Below are 26547 nucleotides of genomic sequence, written 5' to 3' on the forward strand. Positions count from 1 at the left end.
TGGGTTCTCAATTTGCACATCATTGGTGGATGGAGTGAGTAACTGACAAAGGTTAGAGGTGAAAAGGATGTCAAATAAGGAAAGAAGAGGAGCAGTGGAAGATAAATGTCTCCTTTCTGTATTGAGACTTTGTCACTCACTCCACCCCAAAGATCTTATAGCGGAGGATCTTTGCTCCACCCATCTGATAATCCCCCCCCCCCACCCCCCCCCCCCCCCCACACACACTTGAATCCCACTAACACTCACTAGACTTTATCCAACCCCCATTCCTCTATTCCAGCTTTCTCTCCCTAACTCCGATCAGTCTGAAGAAGAGTCTCGATCCCAAACGACATCTGTAAATTTCCTGTCAGAAATGCTGCCTGATCCGCACAGTTCCTCCAGTTCTGAAGAAGGGTCTCGACCCAAATCATCACCCATTCCTTCTCTCCAGAGATGCTACCTGTCCCGCTGAGTTACTCCAGCATTCTGTGTCCATATTTGGTTTAAACCTACATCTACCGTTCCTTCTGGCACATTTCCTCCTCCAGTTCTTTGCTTAACAACTGCAGTGTGTTGTGTCTACTTAGACCTGGTTACAGTTTAGTTTAGAGATACAGCCAATTAATCTGTTAACCCATACCTCTTTGGGGTGTGGGAGGAATCCAGAGCACTCGGGGGAACTCCACATGGGAGACCATGCAAACTCCGCACCGGCAGCACTCACGGTCAGGATAGGATGGAACCCAAGTATCTGGTGCTATGAGGCAGCTGCGCCACTGTGCCGCCACTATTCCACCCTGGTGGATAGGTGGAAAGCATAAGGTAGAGGAAACGGTGAGCAGAGGTCAATATAACAGCACCAAAAGGGAAGTTGAGAGAGTAGGTATGTAGCTGCAGGTCAAAGAGTGCAGTGCAGGTTGTAGGGGTGGGAAGATGGGGGCTGGGTGGGTTCTTTGTAGAGCTGGAGGGGGAAGGTAGATCTTTACAGGTAGTTGTTATCACCTTGCATGTTTTAACACCATCTAGTCCTGGAAGTGTCTATTGACTGGTGTCCCTCAGACCCTATGATGGAAGGGCTCTTGCGATGGTCTGGAAAGAGCATTACATAGGGAATAATGTCATTTCCTGAGGCTCGGATGCCATTGAGCTTGACTTTTGGCTGGGGTTGCAACTTTATTGACAATAAAGCAGCACAACGTTAAGCAATTGAATTTCTGGGCAAAGCAATCTGCAATCTGCATTTCAAGTAGAACGATAATGTCCCAGCTGATGTTACAATTCTTCTTGGTTCTAGGTTCTTGGTCCTCCAAAATATTCCAAATGGAATTTAATCTGGATGTGTGTAAACTGTGTAAACACATGAGAGATCTCTATGAACCTTACCTTTGAAACAGGAGTGCTCAGGAATCCATCCCAAGTCACGCAGTCTCCCAGTAAAGGAAAAAGCACAAGAGAAAAAACCTATTAATTGGAGATAAATGTCGTGAACCCCGAAAGGTAAAGGAGTAAATTCCTGGAGGGGGTTTTATCACTAATAACACAGTGCTCTGCTTGACCCAGCAACATTCTGTAACTCATCAAGTCCTCTACTATCCTGCCGGGAGTGAACATCAAGTTGGAGACTTGGCCTCAGATTGTTTTTTCTAACGTAACTCTGTTAAAAGCAAAACAAAAATGTAAATTAAAACCTTGTCCTTTGTGTCCAGGAAGTGCTCCACTCCTCGTCGCTTGCAGTGTCCAAAGTAGCAGAAAGCCCCAAGAGGACCAGTTGATGTATGTGCTTCCTCTCCAGGGGTATCTGGTCACCAACATAACCTTGGAAGGTGTGCAGGTTGTTGGGAAGGACTGAACCCTTGACCTCTTGCTACCTGGGTCTGTGCAAGAGCAGAACTACAAGAATGTCCCTTGGCCAACTCAGCTCCTCTGCACCGGGATACTGGCAATTGGTTCTTGATCCTCACCAAAATACGTGTGTGTGTGCGTGTGCGTGTGCGTGTGCGCGTGCGTGTGTGTGTGCGCTCCAGTATATAGGTGAGTGTGACAATATGGGAAAAATCTATGGGAATGTAGAGAAAATATGTAAGATGTTAAACACAGACTCGGTGGACCGAATGCCTGTTTCACATGACTTTGACTATGACCAGTCCTTTGGAATTGAAGGAACACCGAGTTGTTATCTGAACATTAGTCTCAGAGCCACTAAAACGTCCTGTAATCTGAATTTCACCCCCTATTCTCCCCAAATGAACCTTGAAAAGAGTTTTTTTAACTGCTCACATATTCTTAATTTACATATCTTAAAGATGCACAACTGTTGTAGCCGTGCATCAGGAAACAGAAAAAATGGAGACAAAGACACAAAGTGCTGGAGTAACTCAGCGGGTCAGGCAACATCCCTGGAGCACATGGATTGGGGATGTTTGGGTTGGAAATTTTCTTCCCACAGGCTTATGTTGGGGGTTGTTGCTGAGGCTCCGACAATATCACGTGATCCTCGCCTCTCTCTCAGCCATCAGCACACTGGAGCCATCGACCCACCAGGGCTCCAGGCCCAGAACCTCCATGCTGCCGGCACAATAACATCACCTGGCAGTGAGAAGGACGGGTCCCCACCCAAAACGCCACCGATCCATGTTTTCTTCAGGGGTGCTGCCTGACCCGCTGAGTTACTCCAGCACTTTGTGTCTTTATTTTGTAACCAGCATCTGCAGTTCTTTGTTTCTCCAGAAAAAATGGATCCCAGGAAGTTAACAGTGGGATCTAGGTCTACACATGCTGAAGGCAGACGATCCAATAGCTGGATGAGTGGGCTGTGTTGCAATTGCCTTCTGGAAAACCAGTCTGATGCTGTTGTTCAGCTAACTAAAAAGGCAGCAATTCAGTATAATTCTGGTAGCCACACACCCCACCCGCTTCCCGCACTCCTTCTCTCCCCGCCCCCTCCCCTCAACGCCTTACCCCTCTCAAATTCTGGGATTTCCCCAGGGTTTCAATACCCTTGGTTATGCAAGGTATTAAAACTGGGCTGAGTGGTCAGACAATATGTTCTACAACCTAATGTAGAGAAGACCAGAAATCCCCCAGATGCCTAAATTGAAGGCTATTCTTCAACTAAGATTACAAAAAGCATATTTTCCACATTGATTTCACACATTTGGCAGTTTTTGCTTTACATAAATTGGCCCCCATATATTTATTTTATAACAATCGTGCATCATATTCAAAAACACTTCATTGGATATGAAGGATTTTGGCACATTCTGATATCACAATATGCATAATATAAATCCACGTTCTGTATATTTTCTTTCCTTCCACACAGGGGGTCCTGTCTGAGGCAGGATAGGGTGAGTGTTGATTTCTAGTTCTGTATGATATTATCCAGGCTAGATATCCTTATCATCTCCACACTCATGATGTTCATTAATGATCTTTGGCATTTCATAAACAGTCAGCTTCATTAATAAAACATATTTTTAGATTCTAACTTAAGCAGTCTTACCTCATTTCTGCAGCTTTGATTATCAATAAGAAATTACTTGGACCTTATGAGAGTTATCATCTTATGCCCGGAGGTCAAACAATTTGATTGCTGCAGTTTATTTGTGACCCACCACATCATACCACACCACAGGCATTTATTTATATACTTGATTAAACATTTAGATTTCCTGGCCTAAGGTTTTAGGGCAATTAGACTGGATCAGTACGAAAGGGTGGTTGAAAGGAAGATTGCCAATGATGGCCTTAGTGCAGCAGCAGAAGTCCAATAATCAAGTCCCTGGTGCACAATATGCTGATAAGAGCATGTATATGGCAAGGTAGTACTGCACTACTGATCACAAATGCACTGGCCTCGCAGTTGTCCTTTTGATGGATGGAAGGGGTGGCGAACTTAATGCATCAATAAATGTCACTTGGAATTAACAAAGCAGGTAGAAAAACAGTCAAAGAGGGGTAAGTTTACCTATTAACCAGTCCACCCCCTTCCTACTAATGACAGCATTCACTGCTCCAACCTGATATATATATTGGAGGTTGGAAGCAGTGAATGCCGTCACACACATATATATATATGCATATATATATGAGTGTGTGTACATGTATGCATATATATATGCATACATATATATATATATACACACGCACACACACACACACACACACACACATATATATATATATATATATATATATACACACACACACACGCACATATATACATATATATATATATATATATACACACACACACACATATATATATCCTGTAGAATTAGAAACAGGGCTATAGCAGATTTGCAGGTAATCGTGACAATGACTGTGATAATGGTAATCACCATAATTGTAGTCCCCAGGGCTAAACAGCTTGCATGTGGAGGTAGCCCACCCACAGATCAGACTGTTCAATGGGCTGCATCTAGTGTTATTTCTCTTAATGAGCCACGGGGATCATAGAGGCTATTTCGCTATTCATTGCAACAAATAAAATTACATATGTGCTGCAATTACATAGGTCATCCTTCTAAATAAAACATTTGCTAATGGAATGAGGCAGATTGTTATAATCTCATGGCAAACTGCTCTATGGCATAGACCATATTTGGAATAAAACAAATTATTGGCAGTGTTTATTAAATGATAGTTTAACTGAGGAAGATCAACAATCGTATAAGTGAGATACTTTGCAGGATTTATAATTATATCAAAGGTTATAAAGATGTCAGAAGATTGAGGTTGAGAGGGAAAAATAGATCAACCATTGAGTACATTTGATGGGCCAAAGGGCCTAATTGTGCTCCGATGTCTTATAACAATCATCACAAGCACACAACTAGATCACAAGAATGAACACAGGCCTAAATGCTTAATTTGACTGAATTAATTCTTCATTTTTTGGGGCAGTGACTTTGTGATAAGTTTAGTGACTTTGTTCCTTCTAATTTAAAGGAAATGATTGCCTTAGTTTCCCGACCAAAAACTTCACCTATCGATTCCCTTCACAGATGCTGCATGACCTACTGAATTGTTCCAGCACTTTGTGTTTTGCTCAAGATACCAGCATCTGTTGGCTGATAGGCTTTCTAAGGAAATGCACAGAGACAGGCCCAACTGCACTAAAACCACCATTGTTCAAGTAAATGACTGTATAGATTGCCATCAGCAAAAATATTTTAGCAAAAGGCTTTCCAAAGGATCTGAGTTTCTCTGATGTATTACCTATTTTGTACAAGTGAAAGAAAAATCTTAAGATGTAAGAAACTGAAGAAGCACATTCACCAAGTTATAGGTCAAAATTATGAACTCAACTGAGAGGATGGCAGAGTGAAGCAGTTAGTAGTGTAGTTTAGTTTATTGTCGCATGTACTGAGGTACAATTAAAAGCTTTTGTTGTGTGCTAACCAGTCAACGGAAAATCAATACATGATTACAATCGAGCCATTCATGGTGTACAGATACTAGATAGAGAATAATGTTTAGTGCAAGATAAAACAGGTAAAGTCCGATCAAAGATAGTCCAAGGGTCTCCAAATGAGTTAGATTGTAGTTCAGGACTGCTCTCCAGTTATGGTAGGATGGTAAAGTTGTCTGATAACAGCTGGGAAGAAACTGTGCCTGAACCTGGAGGTGTGCATTTTCTCAAAGTGGCAGCCTTGCAGCGTCAGACACCCAAGTTAAATCCTGACTTTGAATGCTGTCTGTGTGGATTTTGTGAACATGTGGGTTTCCTCTGGCTGCTCTGATTTCCTAAGATATACACAAAGTACTGGAGTAACTCAGCGGGTCAAGCAGCATCTGTGGAGAAAAGGAGCAGGTGACGTTTCAGGGCAGAACCCTTCTTTAGACATCGTTTTTTGGTCAAAATTCCACCATCCGTAGATTCTTTTGTCTTCGGGGACAAATATAAATTCTTTAATTTCCAAAGATTAGTATGACTCACAAGTAGACATAAAATGCTGGAGAAACTCAGTGGGTGAGGCAGGATCTATGGAGAAAAGGAATAGGTGATGTTTTGGGTCGAGACCCTTCTTCAGACCTGATATTAATTGAGGAATGAAATATCTTTACCCTTTCTGAATATCATTCGCCCCAGTGCAGTGATGTAGCTAGTCGAGCCGTATCTCCCAATGCCAGAAAACCGGGTTCAATCTTGACTTCAGATCATGTCTTTGTGGAGTTTGCATGTTCCACTGGGGTTTCCTCTGGGTGCTCCATTTTCCTTTCAAGTACCCAACATACATTGGCAGGTTAATTGGCCACTGTTAATTGGCCATTGCTCCTAGTGTGCCGGTGAGTAGTAGAATCTTAGGGGAAGTTGATGAGAATGTGAAGAGAATTTTATTTTAAATTAGGGTTAATATAGGATTCGTATCAATGAATAGTTGAAGGTCTGCAAAGACGGTCAGCCAAAGGACCTGTTTCCATCCTGCATTTCTTGTTCTATGATGTTTTGAGTAGTGTGTATGAGGTACAATACAATACAATACAATACAATACAAATTTATTGTCATTTGAGCCCCAGTGAGACTCAAACGAAATTTTGTTTCCACAGCCATACAAACAAAAACAATGTCCTACAGACATACACACAATTAAGTTCACACAAACATCCATCACAGTGAACCCACTGTGATGTAAGGCAAAGTCTTTTCTCTCCCCTGCTCTCAATTTCTCTCCCGATGTCCAAGCTCCAGGCGTGTGATGATAAGTCCCACGACCATTTTAGGCCGCGCGGGGCGATTTACGGCCCCGCTCCCGGTCTGAAAGTACAAGGTCGGAGCCCCAGCGTGCGATGGTGAGTCCCACGGCCATGAAGCCGCGCCAGGTGATGTACGGTCCCGGTCCGGGTCGTTCCAACCCCGCGACACGGGCTGGAGAAGTCGCGTTGCGGGAGCTCCGGGAAGCGGTCTCTCTCTCCCCCCGGACCCGCGAGCTCCCGATGTCCCAGTCCACCGGACCTGCGGCTGCGTTGCTGGAGCCTCCGAGCCCCAGGAGTCGAGTAGCAGCAGCGAGTCACCACCGCTCCCCACGCTCCGAGGCCGGCCAGCCCCACGATGGTGAGTAGTCCGCAGCTCGCAGTCTCCCGAGCCCCCGGGTCGTTCAGGCTGGAGGCCGCTCCATGGTGCTAGGCCCCAACGACAACGGAGACCCGACAGGGAAAAGGTCGGGTCTCCCGAACAGGGAAGAGATTTAAAACGGTTTCCCCCTCCCCCCCCCACATATACACATTTAAAACCAAGCTTAAAAAAACACAAACACTACATTTAACTAGACAAAAAAAAAAAAAAAGACAGACAGGCTGTAGGAGCCGCTGCAACGAGTCGCGCCACCACCAGGAATCATCGCGCCGCCACCAGCCACCGCCACCAATATATAATGGATGGGTGATTTAGATAGTGTCATCAAAGAGAAGTTGACTGTCTGGTAGAGAATATATTCTACAGAAACAAACAAGTAGCAAATGTGAAAGTATGCCTTTTCCTTAATTGGGATAAATGCATAAAATTGAAATGTTGGACTGGGCATGCCCCACTGCAATCTTCATTAGTGTGATTGACCCAATCCTGGCATCAGGTATGCTCCTAATGGAGATGGAGGCTGCAAGAGTGTAGTCCACAGTTCAAGCCTAGTAACCATCTCCACCATCCACCAATGTAGAGCAACAATACCTGGGCACAGGTGAGACAGAAACGTCTCTCACAATGTTTGATCGCCGTTTTCTTCAATCGCACTGAGTATAACGCACCAATCAATGAATCCCTACTCTAATTACTTTAAGAGTTTTCTATAACATCTGCGTATTTCCTCATGCATAGGTTTGCATAAAATAAATATTTAATTGTGCAGATACCATTTTGCACCAGATTTTGGCTAATTTTTCCATTTTGTTTTGTGGGGGATGTGGAGATACGAGTTGCAGTGTTAGCGCAACAAAAATAAGTGTAATCCAATTTAGTCATTGAATTATACTGCATAGCAGCAGGCCCTTATGCCCACAACCTCAGTCTAGGGCTACCTTTTTGCCCATCTGCATTTACTCAATTTACCTGCATTAGGTTCATATCCTTCGAAGTCTGGCCAATCGTTTATCTAAATACCTTCTAAATATAATGATTGTATCTGACTCTACCACCTCCTCAGACAGTGTGTTTCAGATATCAACCTCTCTCTGTGAATGTCTTCTTGGAAAATGTTGTTTTTATTAATCATTAAAATCAAAATAGGAACATTAGTTTTGAGTTGGGAATTAAAGTATTCAAACCTTGATGAGGACTTATACTCTAAGGAAATCCCTATGATCCACAAAACTTTCCCTAGCAGTATTTACTTCTATAAAATAACCATCATTACTCTGCCCATGTAATGTTCAGCATCACTGCTCCATTGATTAGAATTAGGAAGTTAATAAGGTCTGGGATAATGAATCAGATGAGTAAGAACTGGAACTGCATGCAAGGCTTAATCAAGTCATCAAGGCTCTTAAACCAGGAAAAAGATAATTAAAGGAAAAAACTGCATGTAAGTTGGTTGAGGGATCTAGGAGAAGGTGGAAGGAAGATAGAGAACCTACATTTCCTCCTGCCCACATTCAAGATATAAATCAGGATAAAGTGAAACTAAGTTAATATATAAATTATACAAATAAAATACTTATTTTTGTTTTAATGTGTTAGATATAATCAATACAACAAGCACAACAGTCCTCATATATCTAGCAGGTAATAATTACTGCTTGAATAGCAAAATGTCTTTAGGCTTGTGATGCATTGGCTTTGGTGCAGAGCTGACATGTCTCATTAATGATGAATTTATCGGGGAGATTGCAAGTAATTACTCCAGTCATCTTTTCCAATAGGTTGTGGTGATTGTAACAATGTTCGAGGAACTTCAACACAAATGAAAGGTTTTAGACAGTGTCTTAAAGATGAACAAATGTCAGAACAAAGAAGCTTCGGCAAGCTAACTCCACAGCTTAGTGGTTGGTGGGAGAGTTAAAGGCAGGACTGCCTCTGGCTTGGTGATTGGGATATAAACAAATTCAGATGGCTCAATGCAGAGTACAGAGGATTATGGGACTACTGGAGAACACAGAATAAAGAGGACATATAGGGCTCCAAATCAAGAATGAGGAAATTAAATTGCGAGAGCCCTGAAGTGAGTGCCAACATGAACCAACTTGGAATACGTGAGCAATGATAATCGTTGCCAGATAGGATACAAGTAACAGACTTATAAATTAGCTCCAAATTTATCGACCCGAAACATCACCATTCCGAATCCGACTTTTCTGTCCTGGACCTCCTCCATGGTCAGAGTGAGTCCCACCGTAAATTGGAGGGGCAGGACCTCATATTTAGCGTGGGTAGTCTACACCCCAGTGGTATGAACATTGACTTCTTCAATTTCATGGTCCTTACTTTCTTTCTCTTTCCCCTCCCCTTCCCAGCTTTCCCACAGCCCACCGTCTCCGCCTCTTCCTTTCTTCTTCCCCCCCCCCCCCCCCCACATCAGTCTGAAGAAGGGTCTCGACCCGAAACGTCACCTAAACCTTCGCTCCATAGATGCTGCCTCAACCGCTGAGTTTCGCCAGCATTCTTGTCTACCGTCCAAATGTATGAAGGTTGGAAGATGGGAAGTTGTCCAAGGCTTCTGGAGGTAATAAATGCATGAATGAGTCTCTGAGCACAGATGGGCTGACGGAAAGGTGGTGATGAATGTAGAATGGGAAGCTGTCGATCTTACTGATTGTGAGCACATGGGTTCATCTGATTCAACTTCAAACAATGGCCTTGGTAGTATAGAGTAGGAAGGACAACAGATGCTGGTTTACATCGAAGATAGACAAAAAATGTTGGAGTAACTCAGCGGGACAGGCAGCATCACTGGAGAGATGAAATGGGTAACATTTTGAGTTTCCCGTCCGAAGAAGGGTTTCGACCCGAAACATCACTTATCCTTTTCTCTAAAGATGCTGCCTGACCATCGAGTTACTCCAGCATTTCGTGTTTATCTTTGGTGTAAACCTGCATCTGCAGTTCCATCCTACATATTAAGGTTTTCTATAGTGATAGTTCTAAGATGGTGACCCACTCCTGGAATGTGCTCACTGGACAGAAAACTTGCCTCTGATCAAAGTCGTGAACATTCGTCATAGATTTAAAATCTCCCTAAATATGTCCATGCCCTTAAATGTAAGGCCATTGAAAAACCATTATGCGTGTTATGACATTAGAAGAATATATGAAATGCGGAAAAATAATCAATTAAATTGATTTAAAACACTTTAAAACATTAGGGAATAATTAGAGATGTTTTGCATCTTTCCACCCAATCTCCCGGTTAGGATCTTGAGTCTGCTGACGGGACACAAAGCTGAGGAGTCCTGATGCACTCAGCCTCCATTGTTGGACACCACATGTGGTCCAGTGCCGTGCGGACAGCTGTTATTCAGCTCTTCCTCTCAGAGCTACAGACCTCAACACAATTCAGCCCGTTAAAAATTAGCAAGTTGAATCCTCGGGATGGATGGTCCTATTCCTCTTCCATAATTGGCTTGTCCTTACACTTACTGGTGGGTGGGATGGGGGAGTGGTAGTTCAATATAACCTTGCATTATGAAAAGGACAAAAAGCATTGCATCTTAAATCCATCTTGTCCAGTGGGAATGGAATGGAGAAACAAGGGACTGCAGATGCTTGTTTACAAAAAAAAGACACAAAGTGCTGGAGTAAATCAGTAGGTCAGGCAGCATCCCTGGAGAACATGGATATGTGATTTTTCAAGCCTGGACATTGCTTCAGACAGCATAGGGTCAGGCAGCATACCTGGAGAACATGAATTGGTGACATTTCGGGTTGGGACCAATTTCCGCCTGAAGAATGGTCCTGACCCAAAACATCAACTATCCATTTTCTCCAGGGATGCTGCCTGACCCGCTGGGAATGGAATGGACTTGCGTCAAACTATTTTGTGCAATGTACAATTTAATGTTTCATCAAAGCCAATGGAGCAAGCTTGAAAGGCAGGTCCCTATTCATGGGTCTGTTAGTTAATTCTTAAACTCTCATTTTTGACTTCTCACCTCCAATTGCCCTGCCCATGTGTTCCAGCCATTGGCTGCCCCATAAGTCAGTACACCTGGCATGGCTGCCTGCAGATGCCCATACACACCTATCCCCATGGCAATTTAAAAACCAGGTAGAATCTTTACTAACCATGGTACAATTCACGCTCATCGATCAAAAAGCCATTTTCTTAGGTCTGGCGTTTGAATTATGAACAAAAGTAATTAAAGAAGACATCTGAAGATGACAGTTTTGTTAATGCTCTTATGCGTCCTGTTGAGTTGATGGTACCAACGTCCTAGAATTTACTCTTTATATTCTGGATACTCCAGGACAATCTGCAGCTTTCATAATCTAGGTGCTGCAGCAAATAATGGAGTCATAGTCATACATCAGGGAAACATCCCCTTCAGTACAACTTGTCCATGCTGACCAAAACGCCTCATCTAACCTAGTCCTATTTTGCATTGTTTGGCCCATATCCCTCTGAACCTTTCATATCCATGTACTTGTTCATGTGTTTATCTAAATGCTGTTATAGTACCTGCCTTATTTTCCCATGTTTGATATTTGAATGAACAAAAGTAACACTGATGTCCAGTTCAAATGATCCATGTTCTCCAGGGATGCTGCCTGACCTGTTGAGATCAGGTGTTGAGATGTTAGGACCAATGTTCTGTTGAGATGTTGGGAACAATGTCCAAGGATTTACACTTTACATTCTGGAGATTTCAGAACAATCTGAAGCTTTTGAAATCCAGATGTGTTGAGAAATAATGGCTAAACCATTTAAAGGAAAGTACAAGCTGTTATCAGGCAACTGAACCACCCTCTCATCAGCTAGAGTGCGGTCCTGACCTCCCCTGTACCTCAATGGAGACCTTTGAACTATCTTTAATCTGACTTTATCGGACTTCAATGTTATATCTTGCACTAAATGTTGTACCCTTTATTCTTTATCTGTGCAATGTGGATGGCTTGATTGTATTCATATAGAGTGTTTTCTCTAACTGGATAGCATGCAAACAAAAGCTTTTCACTGTTCCTTGGTACACGTGACAATAATACACTAAATAGGCTGATGAGACTATAAGGCGGGCAAGGCATAGCTTTACATTTTTTTTAATGCATTTTAATTCAAATAAATATAGCCTTTTTTAAAAACATTTTGCAATGAGTTTACATTTTAAAATTGCATTGCACCCTATGAAATATAACCGCCTAAATTCTGCTTAACTTTTTTAAATAATGAATTATGGTGTGATTTCACTGGACCTAGAGTGCCAGAGAAGATAAATGCATAAGTCAACATTTAGAAGGAAGATTTTAGACAAGGCCACAACCTGATGGAGCTCAGCAGATCAATCCCGTGTATAAAAGGCAAAGCTATTCATGCAGCTAATTTTCAGCTGCTAACTCTTGTTTTTCAGTGGAGATGAGTAAATGACTGTTATTGAGTATTGATTATTAAAGTTGTTGTAGGCATTCTTAACCCCTTATGGTACATTCCCAAAATACGAATGTAAATTGTGGTTCATGAGCGGAGCCACATGAATCGGAAGATTTAAATACCCTGCTATGCTGAAGAAGCTTATTTCACCCAGGGTCCCAAAACATTACAAATAAAGACACAAAGTGCTGGAGTAACTCAATGGGCCAGGCAGCATCTCTGGAGAACATGAGTAGGTGCGTTTAAGGTCAGGATCCTTCTTCAGGACATTTCAATTGGTGTCATTGCTCCCTGAGTTAGGCAGGTAGAATTTTAACAGTCTAATAAAGGGCCTGTCCCACTTGGCCGTCATTTGCACGCCATTTATGCGACCTGGTAGCGTGTGGGAAGTGTGTGGGAAGCGTGTGGGTAGCGCGGGACGGGCGCGTGGAGAGGCGTGGAGGAGTGTGGAGTTGCACGCGGTATCCCGCAGCGCTCCAGGATTTCGTTCTGGACGAAATCTTCACGCGCCACCGGCCTGTCGCGTAAATGACAGCCAAGTTGGACACCCTGGTGCGGCACAATGTCTCACCTCCAACAACAGCAGAAGCAGGCAAGCGATCGCCAAGCTCGGCCTGGAGCTCACAGCCGTTGCGGATCCGGATCCGCATCCGCCCCCACTCCTACTCCCAGAGCAGGGCCAAGACAATTGGAGATAGACACAAAATGCTGGAGTAACTCAGCGGAACCGGCAGCATCTCTGGAGAGAAGCAATGGGTGATGTTTCGGGTCGAGACACTTCTTCAGACTGAGGAAGAGTCTCGACCCAAATCATCATCCATTCCTTCTCTCCAGAGATGCTGCCGGTCCCGCTGAGTTACTCCTGCATTTTGTGTCTATCTTCAAATGACGTCACGCGCTCCAGACGGCTGTGCGGACACATGATGACGCGCGCGACCGTTGCGCGTCAATCACTACTGGCCTGTCGCGTAAATTACGGCCAAGTGGGACAGGCCCTTAACTCTATAGTTAAGTGGGTATTAAATGACTAATGACTCATTCAAGGTCCCCATTTGCACAATCCCATAAGGCTCCGTTGAGCAGTGATCAAAAGGCATACAAGATACTTTATCATTTGCTAATCTTATCCAGTTGAACAACAAATGCAAATACTCCAAGTCCAACTGAAGCTGGGGAAAGTCAGCATGGACCTGGGATTGACTCTGAATGTGTAGGAAGAATCTGAAACCTTTCAGGTTTACGCTGTCAATGACAGACAATATTATATAGGTAATTAGCAGGTCAATCCCATCACGGGTTCTAAAACAGAATAACTTTTGAGCCATCACTGTATTATAGGGTCACCAGGTATGTATGGATTGAACCAGGAGGTTGACTGAGTCAAGGACTGAGGCACATGGATGCTGGTAGGAGCTGCAGAAGATGATGTTGGGTTTATGAGTCCTTGGCTGATTTTACTAGATAGGTGAAGGAAGATTAAATGTACTTTGAAGCTCTGCTGAAAGTAATATTGGGTGTAATTTGCAAGCACATAAGAACTAACCACGTGCCTCTGGATAATATTACTCGCATCACATAATGGGTGATGCTGTTCCATTCTACACCGAAAGTGACCAAGCGTGATGAGAGCATGACCAGGGTGATGCAAGTTTTTTATGATATTAGCTGCCTTTTTGAGGCGGCATGTCCTGTAGATCCCATCGATGGTTGGGAAGTCAGTACCCATAATGATCTGGGAAATTTCCACCACTTTCATTGCTAGGCATTCGAGTTTATCAAACCAAGCCATGATGCAACCAGTCATTATGGTTGACAGAGTTTGATAAAGCATTTGATGACATACCGAATCTCCTCCATCCTATAAGGAAGTAGAGGCATTGATGGGCTTCTTCTGTGATTGCATCAATATGTTGGCCCCAGGATAGATCTTCAGAGATATGTTCTCCCAGGAACTTGAAGTTGTTAACTCTCTTCACCACCAACTCGTCAATGAAGCCAAGTTTCATGGATTTCAGGCTTTCCTGTCCTGAAGTGAACAATCAGTTTCTTGGTCTCACTAATGTTGAGGGGGAAATTGTTCTTCTGCCCCATTCAATCAGGTGATTAATCTCTCTTCTGTACTGTGACTTATCATTGACTGTTATTCATTCAACAATGGTGGTATCGTCTGTGAATTTAAAGATGGCATTCGAGCTGTGTCTGGCTACATGGTCATGGGTGTAGAGAGAGTAGAGCCGGGGACTGAGCACAAAGGTGCTCCTGTGTTGATGGTTATCAAAGAGGAAGTGTTGTCACCGGTTCATACTGACCGTCATCTGGCAATGAGGATGGCATTGAGCCAATTCGTAGGGATGAGCAGAGACCTAGTTCTCTGTGTTTGTTGATGTTAAGAGAGGATAGTGGTGTTAAATATTGAGGTGTGGTCAATGAACAATAGCCTGACAAATATGTTCTTATTGTCCAAGTGGTTGAGTGAAGAGCTAGCGAGATCCAATTCTCTGTTGTGGTAGGTAAATTATAGTGGGCCCAGGTCCTTACCAATGCAGATTTGAGATGCATCAATCAGGGAAGGTAGTGCATCCGTGGATAACAAGGGAAATCAGGGATAGTATCAAAGCGAAAGATGATGCGTACAAATTAGCCAGAAAAAGCAGCATACCGGAGGACTGGGAGAAATTCAGAGACCAGCAGAGGAGGACAAAGGGCTTAATTAGGAAAGGAAAAATAGATTATGAAAGAAAACTGGCAGGGAACATAAAAACTGACTGCAAAAGTTTTTATAGATATGTGAAAAGAAAGAGATTAGTTAAAACAAATGTAAGTCCCTTGCAGTCAGAAACGGGTGAGTTGATCATGGGGAACAAGGATATGGCGGACCAATTGAATAACTACTTTGGTTCCGTCTTCACTAAGGAAGACATAAATAATCTGCCGGAAATAGCAGGGGACCGCGGGTCAAAGGAGTTGGAGGAATTGAGTGAAATCCAAGTTAGCCGGGAAGTGGTGTTGGGTAAATTAAATGGATTAAAGGCCGATAAATCCCCAGGGCCAGATAGGCTGCATCCCAGAGTACTTAAGGAAGTAGCTCCAGAAATAGTGGATGCATTAGTAATAATCTTTCAAAACTCTTTAGATTCTGGAGTAGTTCCTGAGGATTGGCGGGTAGCAAACGTAACCCCACTTTTTAAGAAGGGAGGGAGAGAGAAAACGGGGAATTACAGACCAGTTAGTCTAATATCGGTAGTGGGGAAACTGCTAGAGTCAGTTATTAAAGATGGGATAGCAGCACATTTGGAAAGTGGTGAAATCATTGGACAAAGTCAGCATGGATTTACAAAAGGTAAATCATGTCTGACAAATCTTATAGAATTTTTCGAGGATGTAACTAGTAGCGTGGATAGGGGAGAACCAGTGGATGTGGTGTATCTGGACTTCCAGAAGGCTTTCGACAAGGTCCCACATAAGAGATTAGTTTACAAACTTAAAGCACACGGCATTGGGGGTTCAGTATTGATGTGGATAGAGAACTGGCTGGCAAACAGGAAGCAAAGAGTAGTAGTAAACGGGTCCTTTTCACAATGGCAGGCAGTGACTAGTGGGGTACCGCAAGGCTCAGTGCTGGGACCCCAGCTATTTACAATATATATTAATGATCTGGATGAGGGAATTGAAGGCAATATCTCCAAGTTTGCGGATGACACTAAGCTGGGGGGCAGTGTTAGCTGTGAGGAGGATGCTAAGAGACTGCAAGGTGACTTGGATAGGCTGGGTGAGTGGGCAAATGTTTGGCAGATGCAGTATAATGTGGATAAATGTGAGGTTATCCATTTTGGTGGCAAAAACAGGAAAGCAGACTATTATCTAAATGGTGGCCGACTAGGAAAAGGGGAGATGCAGCGAGACCTGGGTGTCATGGTACACCAGTCATTGAAAGTGGGCATGCAGGTGCAGCAGGCAGTGAAGAAAGCGAATGGTATGTTAGCTTTCATAGCAAAAGGATTTGAGTATAGGAGCAGGGAGGTTCTACTGCAGTTGTACAGGGTCTTGGTGAGACCACACCTGGAGTATTGCGTACAGTTTTGGTCTCCAAATCTGAGGAAGGACATTATTGCCATAGAGGTAGTGCAGAGAAGGTTCACCAGACTGATTCCTGGGATGTCAGGACTGTCTTATGAAGAAAGACTGGATAGACTTGGTTTATACTCTCTAGAATTTAGGAGATTGAGAGGGGATCTTATAGAAACTTACAAAATTCTTAAGGGGTTGGACAGGCTAGATGCAGGAAGATTGCTCCCGATGTTGGGGAAGTCCAGGACAAGGGGTCACAGCTTAAGGATAAGGGGGAAATCCTTTAAAACCGAGATGAGAAGAACTTTTTTCACACAGAGAGTGGTGAATCTCTGGAACTCCCTGCCACAGAGGGTAGTCGAGGCCAGTTCATTGGCTATATTTAAGAGGGAGTTAGATGTGGCCCTTGTGGCTAAGGGGATCAGAGGGTATGGAGAGAAGGCAGATACGGGATACTGAGTTGGATGATCAGCCATGATCATATTGAATGCCGGTGCAGGCTCGAAGGGCCGAATGGCCTACTCCTGCACCTAATTTCTATGTTTCTATGTTTCTATCATAACCATCCTCTTAAAGCACTTCATCACCGCAAGCATTAGTGCCACCAGTTAGTAGTCATTGAGGCATGTCACCTTACTCTTCATGGGCACTGGTATTATGGATGTCCTTTTCAAATGGGCGAGAACCTTGAACGTCAGTAGAGAGAGATTGAAGATGTCTGCAAAAACCAGCCAGTTGTTCCGTGCAGGTTTTAAGAACGCGGCTAGGTACACCAGCAGGGCAGAAAGCTTTTTGAGGGTGATTGCAGGAGTTCAATTCAGTTCCATTCCGTTTAGTTTATTGTCACATGTACTGAGGTACACTGAAAAGCTTTTGTTGTGTGCTAGCCAGTCAGCGGATAAACAATACATTACAATCGAGCCATTTACAGTGTGTAGACACATGATAAGGGAATAATGTTTAGTGCAAAGTAACGCCAGTAAAGTCTGATCAACGATAGTCCGAGGGTCACCAAGGAGGTAGATAGAAGTTCAGGACTGCTCTCTCGTTGTGGTAGGGTGGTTCAGTTGCCTGATAACAGCTGGTTTGTTAGAATTGGAAACGTTCATTAGAGATAATTTAGAATGCAGAAAACATATTCTCCAGCGCAATATCCAATTGCATCTTGAAAAAATGCAACATTTTTTATCGTGAATATCCTTCTGTTCTTCCATACACGGGGTGCACTTTTTGTGAATGGGAACATTTCAATGAAAGCTGTGATGGAAAACTGGTACAAACAAGAGAGGAGCACATTACATTCCCGTTTTATGTGCATTATGCACAGAGCTGGAAGAACGTAAATGTTTTATTATGTCCATTTAAACAGCTCCAACCATTAAATATAAATGCTCTACAGTAAAATAACAGATAATATGTAGAATCCCAGAAATACCAGTCATGAAATAGACAGCTGAATAATAGATAACTTTCCATTAATACACATCCTTTAAACCATTTTTGAATTTCTAATGTGCAAAATTTAATGACTGTTTATATATATTAAATATTTTATTTTGATGTTTAGAGCATAAACACTTGTCACTTTATAATTTTATTTTCCTATTTAATGTGACAGTAAAATTCAGTGTGAAGGGTTCTCCCTCAGGAATTTTTCTGAGGGTTAAATGTTGTCTTATATAGTCCATATGTAGATCATTTGTTTCTATAAAATATAACAAACAAGTTACACAGGCAGGCTCTCCCAGGATAAAAGCGTAATTATCTCATCAGTTCTCAGAGGCAAAGTCAACCTTAATTTGTCTTTTTTTTCTACATGTTGAAGCATAATATGAGATACTCAACCAACTAATAAGCCACTGAGGGCATTACCTGTACCTCTGCTTATGTTATTGATTTGGAACTTAAGGCAGTGAGCCATAAAAAACTAATGATGAAATTGCTCGGAGATTGCTTAATTTCCCATGGATGGGGAACTGTGAAATATCCCAATATTCCACCCAGCAATAAGAACTCTCTCCCTAATGATCTGGAGGGTAAATGCCATATGTTGTGTATGCTAAACTAACTGGATCAGGGCTTCACTGATTAAGAAAGAGACACTAATCTGTTAATTTAGCAGACAACATGCAGCAAGTGTACACATTCCCAATTATTATGTTAGCCGTCATTGGAAAGGGAACGGAGAATCTAAAACGAAGGGCATAGGTTTAAACATAGAAAAATAGGTGCAGGAGGAGGCCATTTGGCCCTTTGAGCCAGCACCTATAAGTGAGAGGGGATAGATTTAAAGTGGACCTGAGGGACAGGTTCTTCACACAGGTTGTGGGTACATTAAATAAAAATAAAAATAAACTTTATTCAAAGTAAAACATATATACAAAAATTCTTCTGGCATTCTCGGAGGCTATACATACATTCAATGCGTCATAATGTAGTGTTTACACAATATTATTCAACATCCTTGCCGCTTATGTGGTCCCCCGGGGTGAAATGCCACAGGTTGGTGGGTACAGGGCACTCTCCCTATCACTCCACCCACAGCTGCATTCAGACAAATATTTGTCACAGTTCATTTGATTTCAACAATTCCTTTCACCTATGCTGACCTTCTTTGCAAGCCAGTTCCCAAGTGCGGTCGAGGCTAAATAGATAATAGACAATAGACAATAGGTGCAGGAGTAGGCCATTTAGCCCTTCGGGCCAGCACCGCCATTCAATGTGATCATGGCTGATCATCCCCAATCAGTACCCCGTTCCTGCCTTCTCCCCATATCCCCTGACTCAGTTATTTTTAAGAACCCTATCAGCTCCCTCTTGAAAGAATCCAGAGAACCTGCCTCCACTGCCCTCTGAGGCAGATAATTCCACAGACTCACCACTCTCTATGAGAAAAAGTGTTTCCTCGTCTCCGTTCTAAATGGCTTACTCTTTATTCTTAAACTGTGGCCCCAGGTTCTGGACTTCCCCAACATCGGGAACATGTTTCCTGCCTCTACAGTGTCCAAGCCCTTAACAATCTTATATGTTTCAATGAGATATCCTCTCATCCTTCTAAACAAGCCCAGCTGCTCCATTCTCTCAGCATATGACAGTCCCGCCATCCCGGGAATTAACCTTGTAAACCTACGCTGCACTCCCTCAAAAACAAAAATATCCTTCCTCAAATTAGGGGACCAAAACTGCACACAATACTCCAGGTGTGGTCTCACTAGGACCCTGTACAACTGCAGAAGGATGTCTTTGCTCCTATATTCGATTCCTCTTGTTATAAAGGCCAACATGCCATTCGCTTTCTTCACTGCCTGCTGTACCTGCATGCTTACTTTTATAGACTGATGTACAAGGACCCCCAGATCCCGTTGTATTTCCCCTTTTCGAAACTTGACGCCATTTAAATAGTAATCTGCCTTCCTGTTTTTGCTACCAAAGTGGATAACCTCACATTTATCCCCATTAAACTTCATCTGCCATGCATCTGCCCACTCCCCCAACCTGTCCAAGTCACCCTGCATTCTCATAGCATCCTCCTCACAGTTCACACTGCCACCCAGCTTTGTGTCATCTGCAAACTTGCTAATGATTTTACATTACGGCTTTGAGGGAAATTGTTTGCTTCTGACTTGCAGAAAATTCACTTTGTGGACAGTTCTTGGGAACAAACTCTCTGTGCATGGAAAAACTGCAAGAGGAAGTGGTAGAGGCAGGAAATTAACTAACCATGTTTAAAATACCTTTGGACTGTATTGGAAAGGTTTCAAGGGATATGGGTCAAACACAGGCAAATGAGACGAGCTCAGGTGAACATTATAATCAGCATGGTGACATGAGCCAAAGGCTCTGTTTCCGGGCTGTATAGCTCTATGCAGGCATCATGTTTGGCATAGATATTGTAGGCCTAAGGCCCTGTTCCTGCACTGTTCTATGTTCAATGTTTTATTCCATATTGACTACATACCTGTACGACAGATCATATTGAATTGACTCTTATTTCACTCACTTGGCAAAGGGTCTTTGCGACAAATGAATAAAGGCAAATGGGTAAAGGACACAATTCAGGTAAAAATATACAATAGAAATGGATTTACATAGCATTTTTGAGTCTGATATCTAGTGTGTGTGCAGATTGCAATAAAGACCAAACTCCCTGCAAATGTCCGTATTTGGGCAAGGTTACAGTAACCTTCTCTTCTTAAGCGGTCTCTTGGGATTGCAGAAATGTTGCTTCCTCTCCCATCAGTAGGACTGAGAAATTCAAGATGTGCGAGATGATGCAGTTTTGCATGACAGCAGTCTGGCGTGAGATGAGATTAATCTGATGATAGGCACAAAAAAATGGAGTAACTCAGCGGGTCAGGCAGCATTACTGGAGAAAGGAATAGGTGATGTTTTGGGTCGAGACCTTTCTTCAGACCCTATGACTCTCTGACCAAAATGTCATTTATTCCTTTTCACCAGAGGTGCAGCCTGACCCGCTGAGTTACTCCAGCTTTTTGTGTCTATTTTCGGTTTAAACCACCTTCTGCACTTCCACCTACACATTTAATCTGATGATACCTAAATGATTAAGACCATTGGGTCAAATCTGTTGCAACGTGTAATTGATTTTCATTTTTAGGATGCAAAGTGTGAAAATAAAATAGAATCCAGGTTGTTTCTATGTTTCTATGTTTCTTCCTGGTCAAAATCAGTAATCCATCAATATAAAATAATGACTCCAGTAAAAAGGTGACAGAGTAGGTGCCACAATCTCTGTGTTGGCATTTATACTCCCTCCTCCTTTCACCAGATCCTTCCATTTCATTGTTTTCAGTTCAGATGAAGGATCACAGAACCAAAATGTTGACTAGTGCATGTGTGTGTACTTCTCTGTCCACAGCTGCTGCCTGTTCTAATTAGATTATCCAGCATTTCCTGCTTTTGCCTCTTTCTCTTTTGTTCCTGCTTTGCTTTTTATTTTCCATGTATGCATTTTTGTGTCATTTCTCGCATCTGCTCGTAGTGGTAGAGTGTTGCATATCCCGATCCTTGTGGAAGAATATCTCTCCTGAGCCCTGGATTGTAGTCATTTTATATTTATATTCTTTACATCTCCCCACATGGAACCTTTTCTCCATCATCCCTCTTAAAGTCATAGCGGCAGTCGAAACAAGACCTTCAGTCTAACTTGTCCGTGCTGAACAAGATGCTCATCCAAGCGAGTCCCATTTGGCCAAGTGGGCCCATAACCTTCCCCCCCCCTCCCGTCCCCCTCACCCCCCCCTCCTCCAGTGCACCAATCACAATGGGCTCTCAAGCTGCTGAGTGCCACACCCCCTGCCCTCTCCCCCCTTCCCCCCCCCCCCCGGGTTATTCATGATTAAAGTTTTTTTTAAAAGCCAAACGGGTTGCGTTGGGGGAACGGGTGAGTGCTGGAATATTGCGTTGGGGGAGTAAACTCAATGGGTCTGCACTTAGTCTAGTAACTTTTGAAAGTCTGAAGAATGGCTCCGACCCGAAATGTTTCCTATCCATGCTCTTCAGAGACGCTGCCTGATTAGCTGAGTTACTCCAGTAATTTGTGTCTTTTTCTTGTAAACCAGCATTTGCAGTTCCTTGTTTCTTCATTTTAAATGTTGTTATTGTACGTGCATCAATCATTTTCTCTGGCAGATCATTCCATATAGGCACTACCGTGCAAACGCCATGAATATTTTTAGGATGCCATATGGTAGCTCCTCAGCCTTATATCATTCACACCCTCAGGAGTCCTTTCCTGATGGTCAATTCTCGGTTCTGGGACACTTATGAAACATTTTTCAATTATCTCCTATGGTTTTATGTCCTCTGTATAGTGGGTAGACCATTTCCTTACATTGAACACCATATGTAGTCTCACTAAAGATGGACTCGGGTTTCTATGAATTCTTTATATATGAGCTGTTGATCATTGGTTATTCACTTTCTTCTTTGTGACCTTCGTACGTTATTTGCTTATTTATTTTTTGTATGTGAATTATCCTTTTGTGTTGTGGCTTCGAGAGTCAGCTGTGGCTCAATATGTTGTGAGATCTCTCCCTGAGTCAAAGGGCTGTTCTCCCAGTGAGCAGAGCATGATGGTCTGAGCTGATAGTCCAGTGCAATACTGAGAAATTGCTGTATTGTCAAAGGAGCTCTCTGTCCATTATGGAATATCAGAATGAATCATGATCTGGAGAAGATGCAGTAGAATTATTCTTTGTGCCTTAGCCAATATTTATCCACCATTGTAGATTATACGGCGATCATCACATTTCTGTTAGAGGAGCTCGCTGTATACAGATTGACAGCTACATTTTCCATATTGTAACTGGTAGCAATGTTACAAAATTTTGAGATTTTAAAAATCAAGTCTGCAATTTATCCCATCAGATAAAGCATAAAAATAATTTTAATTTGACACCTAATTCACTTTCATATCTCAAGTATTTAAAAGGTTATGGCCATTTTCATACTGGGAAATGAGCATCTTGTTCCCTATTGATTTTCTATGGACATAACAAAAAAGCTGTGATCGTGAACAGTCAAAAGCCCATAACTTTCTTAAAAATTAAGAGAACTGAATGACATTTTCAGTTATCATAGATTGAAGCATTCTGAAACAAATATAAAATTATCTTACTTGGATGACCTGAAATTAAAGCATATAATTAGTTAGTTACCTAATTGTAGCTAATTTCAGACTTCAATTACTAGATCTAAACATCGATCTATTTCTTAATAAATGATTAACATTTTTAAATAGCCTAAATGTCCAAATAATATTCACAAATAATTCACAATAAAACATGATTTTTAAATCTCATTTACATTAATTTATAGACCAAATGGAAGGAATTCAGTGTTCAATTGCTGTAAATAAATGCCCATTTTAAATCAGCTTTCCAGTGGGTCCCTGTGGAACGCGCTGGTTTAGAACGTTCACATTGCGGTAGATTTGTGCCCTCAAATGCCGAGAAAAATACTGCGCGATATAATGGGCCCAAAATGAGCTACTCGCAATATTAAACTTTGTATAAAGGGATCTTTAGAAGCCCTTTTTAATGTAAAAATATACAGCCTACCTTCTACTATTTGCTTTATGAGACCCTGCGGTTGCTGGTGTTCGCGGGTTCAGAGGTTGATTTTTAAACTACTATAACTATTATACGAGGCCTTTAAAACTAATAATAGCTTTTGCGACGGGGTCTTCCAGCGATTTTTCGTTAATAATTAACTAGGCTGAACATCTTCGATTTGAACAGCCTAGAGAAAATCGCGTTTCAATCCCGCCCCCTCTAAACGGAGCCAACATCGCGCACACCCGCAGCGACAGATTTTCAGCGACGCTTCAGGTAGGCTTTGCAACATACCTATAACTGGTTGCTTAGTTTTTGTAGTATCTTTTTTACCTCTGCCCTTCGTTCTTTTGTTCTCCACAATGATGTGGCGTTCAAGTTCTTTCCTCCAAATTGCAGCAACTTACAATTGGTGTGAGTTGTGAGTTGGCATTTCAACTTACAACCTATAGTTTAGTTGCCATGTTTATCACCAATGTGCAAGTTTATCAGTGTTGTCTTCTTGTATGGTATGACATCTTTCTTTTTTATTAACCAGATACCAAATGTGGTGTCATCCACAAATTGGAGAATTATATTTTCTGAATCCTAATTCCAAAACATGTCCATGTCTTGTGAACAATTGTGTTCCCAGCGCACTCATATCAAACAGTGTTCCAATGATGCAGATGGGTTTGCTGTTGTGTGGCAGCCCCTTTGACCCTGGTATGATCCTGGCCTCTGATGCTGTATGTGTAGAGTTTATATATTCTCCCTGTAACTGAGTGTGTTTCCTCCCTTGTGCCAGAGACATGCTAATTGGCAGGTTGACTGGCTGTTATATATTATCCATAATGTAGGTGGGAGATAGAAAATTCAGGAGGACTTGATGAGCAAGTGAGAGAGAATATAGGGAAATGTGTGAGGGAGTAAGGTTAATGGGGTTGATCTGAAAGCTGATAAAGATGATGGACTGAATGGCCTACGATTTTGTAAGAAAATGAAAAATGATGAAAATAAATCTCTGCAGCAAGTCATTTCTTGTTCTGTGCCAAACCGAGGAACTATCCATAACCTGTACCTTAATCTCTTTTCTCTTCAGCCAATTTGTTCTTCAAGTTAGATACAAAGTGCTGGAATAACTAAGAGAGGGCAGGCAGCATCTCTGAAGAAAAAGGATGGGTAATGTTTTAGGTAGGAACCCTTCTTCAGGCTGGGTTTCTGGTGATTATTGTCCTTTCATCTGAAATCCCTTAGGTTTGGGGATTCGGCTTTATTTGGCTTTATTCTGTTTGCTTCCCTTTTTTTCTAAAATAATTAAGGTAGTTAAGTTGTTAAGGTAGCTTCAACTGTAGTACCTCGCATAATTGGCCATTCTTTATGTACAGATGGTGAGCTGATAGCTACTGACCTGATTCCTTCCCTAACGCCCATACACATGTATGTTTTTATGATAGCAATCAGCAATGGAAATCCTAGAAGATGTTCGGCTCTCTAGCCTGGGGCAGTGAGATTAATTATAGTGTTGCAATGGTGGCTTTGCTGGAATCTGCTAGTTTAGTCCTGAGTAGTGCAAAAATCAAGCCACTGAAGGAGTCAAGAGGGCCAGGCAGCATCTGTGGAGGCAAAGGGATAGTTGATGTTTGGGGTCGAGACCCTACAGCAATACTGAGAGTGTAAATGGGGAAGTAGCCAATATAGAGAGGTGAGGCTGGAGCAAGGTTAGGAGAGGTTGATGGGCAAATGGAAGAGGGAGGGGTTGAGATAGCGAGAGGCTGGGAGGTGATTAATGGTTAACAAAGGTTTGCAAGTTGGAAAGGTATGGAATCTGATAAGGAAGGAAGATGGCGGTGAGTTTCCAGCATTTTCAGGCTCTTGTATCTGTTAGTGGGAACTGTCTCTTCAGTTTTCTGTTTTAATACCATATCTTGGCTTTCAGTGAAACTTCTGAAAAGCCATAGTTTGAACTACTGATTAAGGTGTAATTTGTTCCTCGCAAATATAGATTTTAGACATCTGGATTGGACCTGAACGCTGTTCCTTCCCCATGGTCAACAGCAGGCCAATGGTCCATCATAAAGATGGTTACCAGTAGCCAATAAAGCATGCTACGGGCAGAGAGGATTAGAAGAAATTGGAAAAAAACAAACAAATTAATGATGGAATAACAGCCACAACATTTCACCTGCGAAATGTCGCAAGTTGTTTCACAAGGTGGCAGTGGAGGGACTGGGGAATTATTTTTAAATATACATAAGGTCATAAGGAATAAGAGCAGAATTAGGCCAATTGGCCCATCAAGTCTGCTCCGCCATTCAATCATGGCTGATCTATCTCCCCCTCCCAACCCCATTCTCCTGACTTCTCCCCACAACCTCTGACACCTGTACTAATCAGTACAGGAGAGCCAATACCACGGCAGGTGGCAGGCAGGATGGTTGAAAGTTTCGGTGATCAGCTTCGCTCAGTTCGCCTGTACCTACCTGTAGAGGATTATGTGAGATAATTGAGACAGTGCCTCAGTGATAAAGTTGAAAATGAATGGATTGGATAAGTGTTCCAAAAGAATCTGGAACTTCATAAAGGACAAGTTCAGAAATATGTATAAAATATTTAGCCAATAATTGTATTTTTATTATCATGGATTGGAAATGGAACGAGGGGTCTAGTTAAATAATGGACCACTGGGCCCGGTGTGACAAGGCGGGATCAGCTGGATCATGTATTTTATTCCCCTCTGTGTGGGCAGGATTGTGAGTCAGCAGATGGTCAATGGGGGGGGCTCTGGACAGGCTACTGCTCCAGCCCTCAGCAAACAGGAGGCACTAGCATTTCAACCCAAGTAGGACAAAATCCTGATAGCCCAGATATTCTCCTAAACAGCAGCCAGTTCCTGTTGGAATATATTATTGGAAACTAAGAA

General features: G+C 42.4%; 1 long non-coding RNA gene across 1 annotated transcript; it reads right to left on the minus strand.

Annotated features, from left to right (window-relative positions):
- Positions 1-387: 387 nt before the first annotated feature.
- LOC116971713 lies at positions 388-23763 on the minus strand. Its single transcript, XR_004411579.1, has 3 exons — positions 23752-23763; positions 7679-7680; positions 388-524 (listed from the first exon to the last, which is right to left on the minus strand). It is a non-coding gene; the product is annotated as an uncharacterized LOC116971713 (long non-coding RNA).
- Between the last annotated feature and the right edge of the window lie 2784 nt (positions 23764-26547).

The sequence above is a fragment of the Amblyraja radiata genome, chromosome 4 (assembly GCF_010909765.2).
Source record: "Amblyraja radiata isolate CabotCenter1 chromosome 4, sAmbRad1.1.pri, whole genome shotgun sequence".
In the NCBI taxonomy this organism is placed as follows: Eukaryota; Metazoa; Chordata; class Chondrichthyes; order Rajiformes; family Rajidae; genus Amblyraja; species Amblyraja radiata.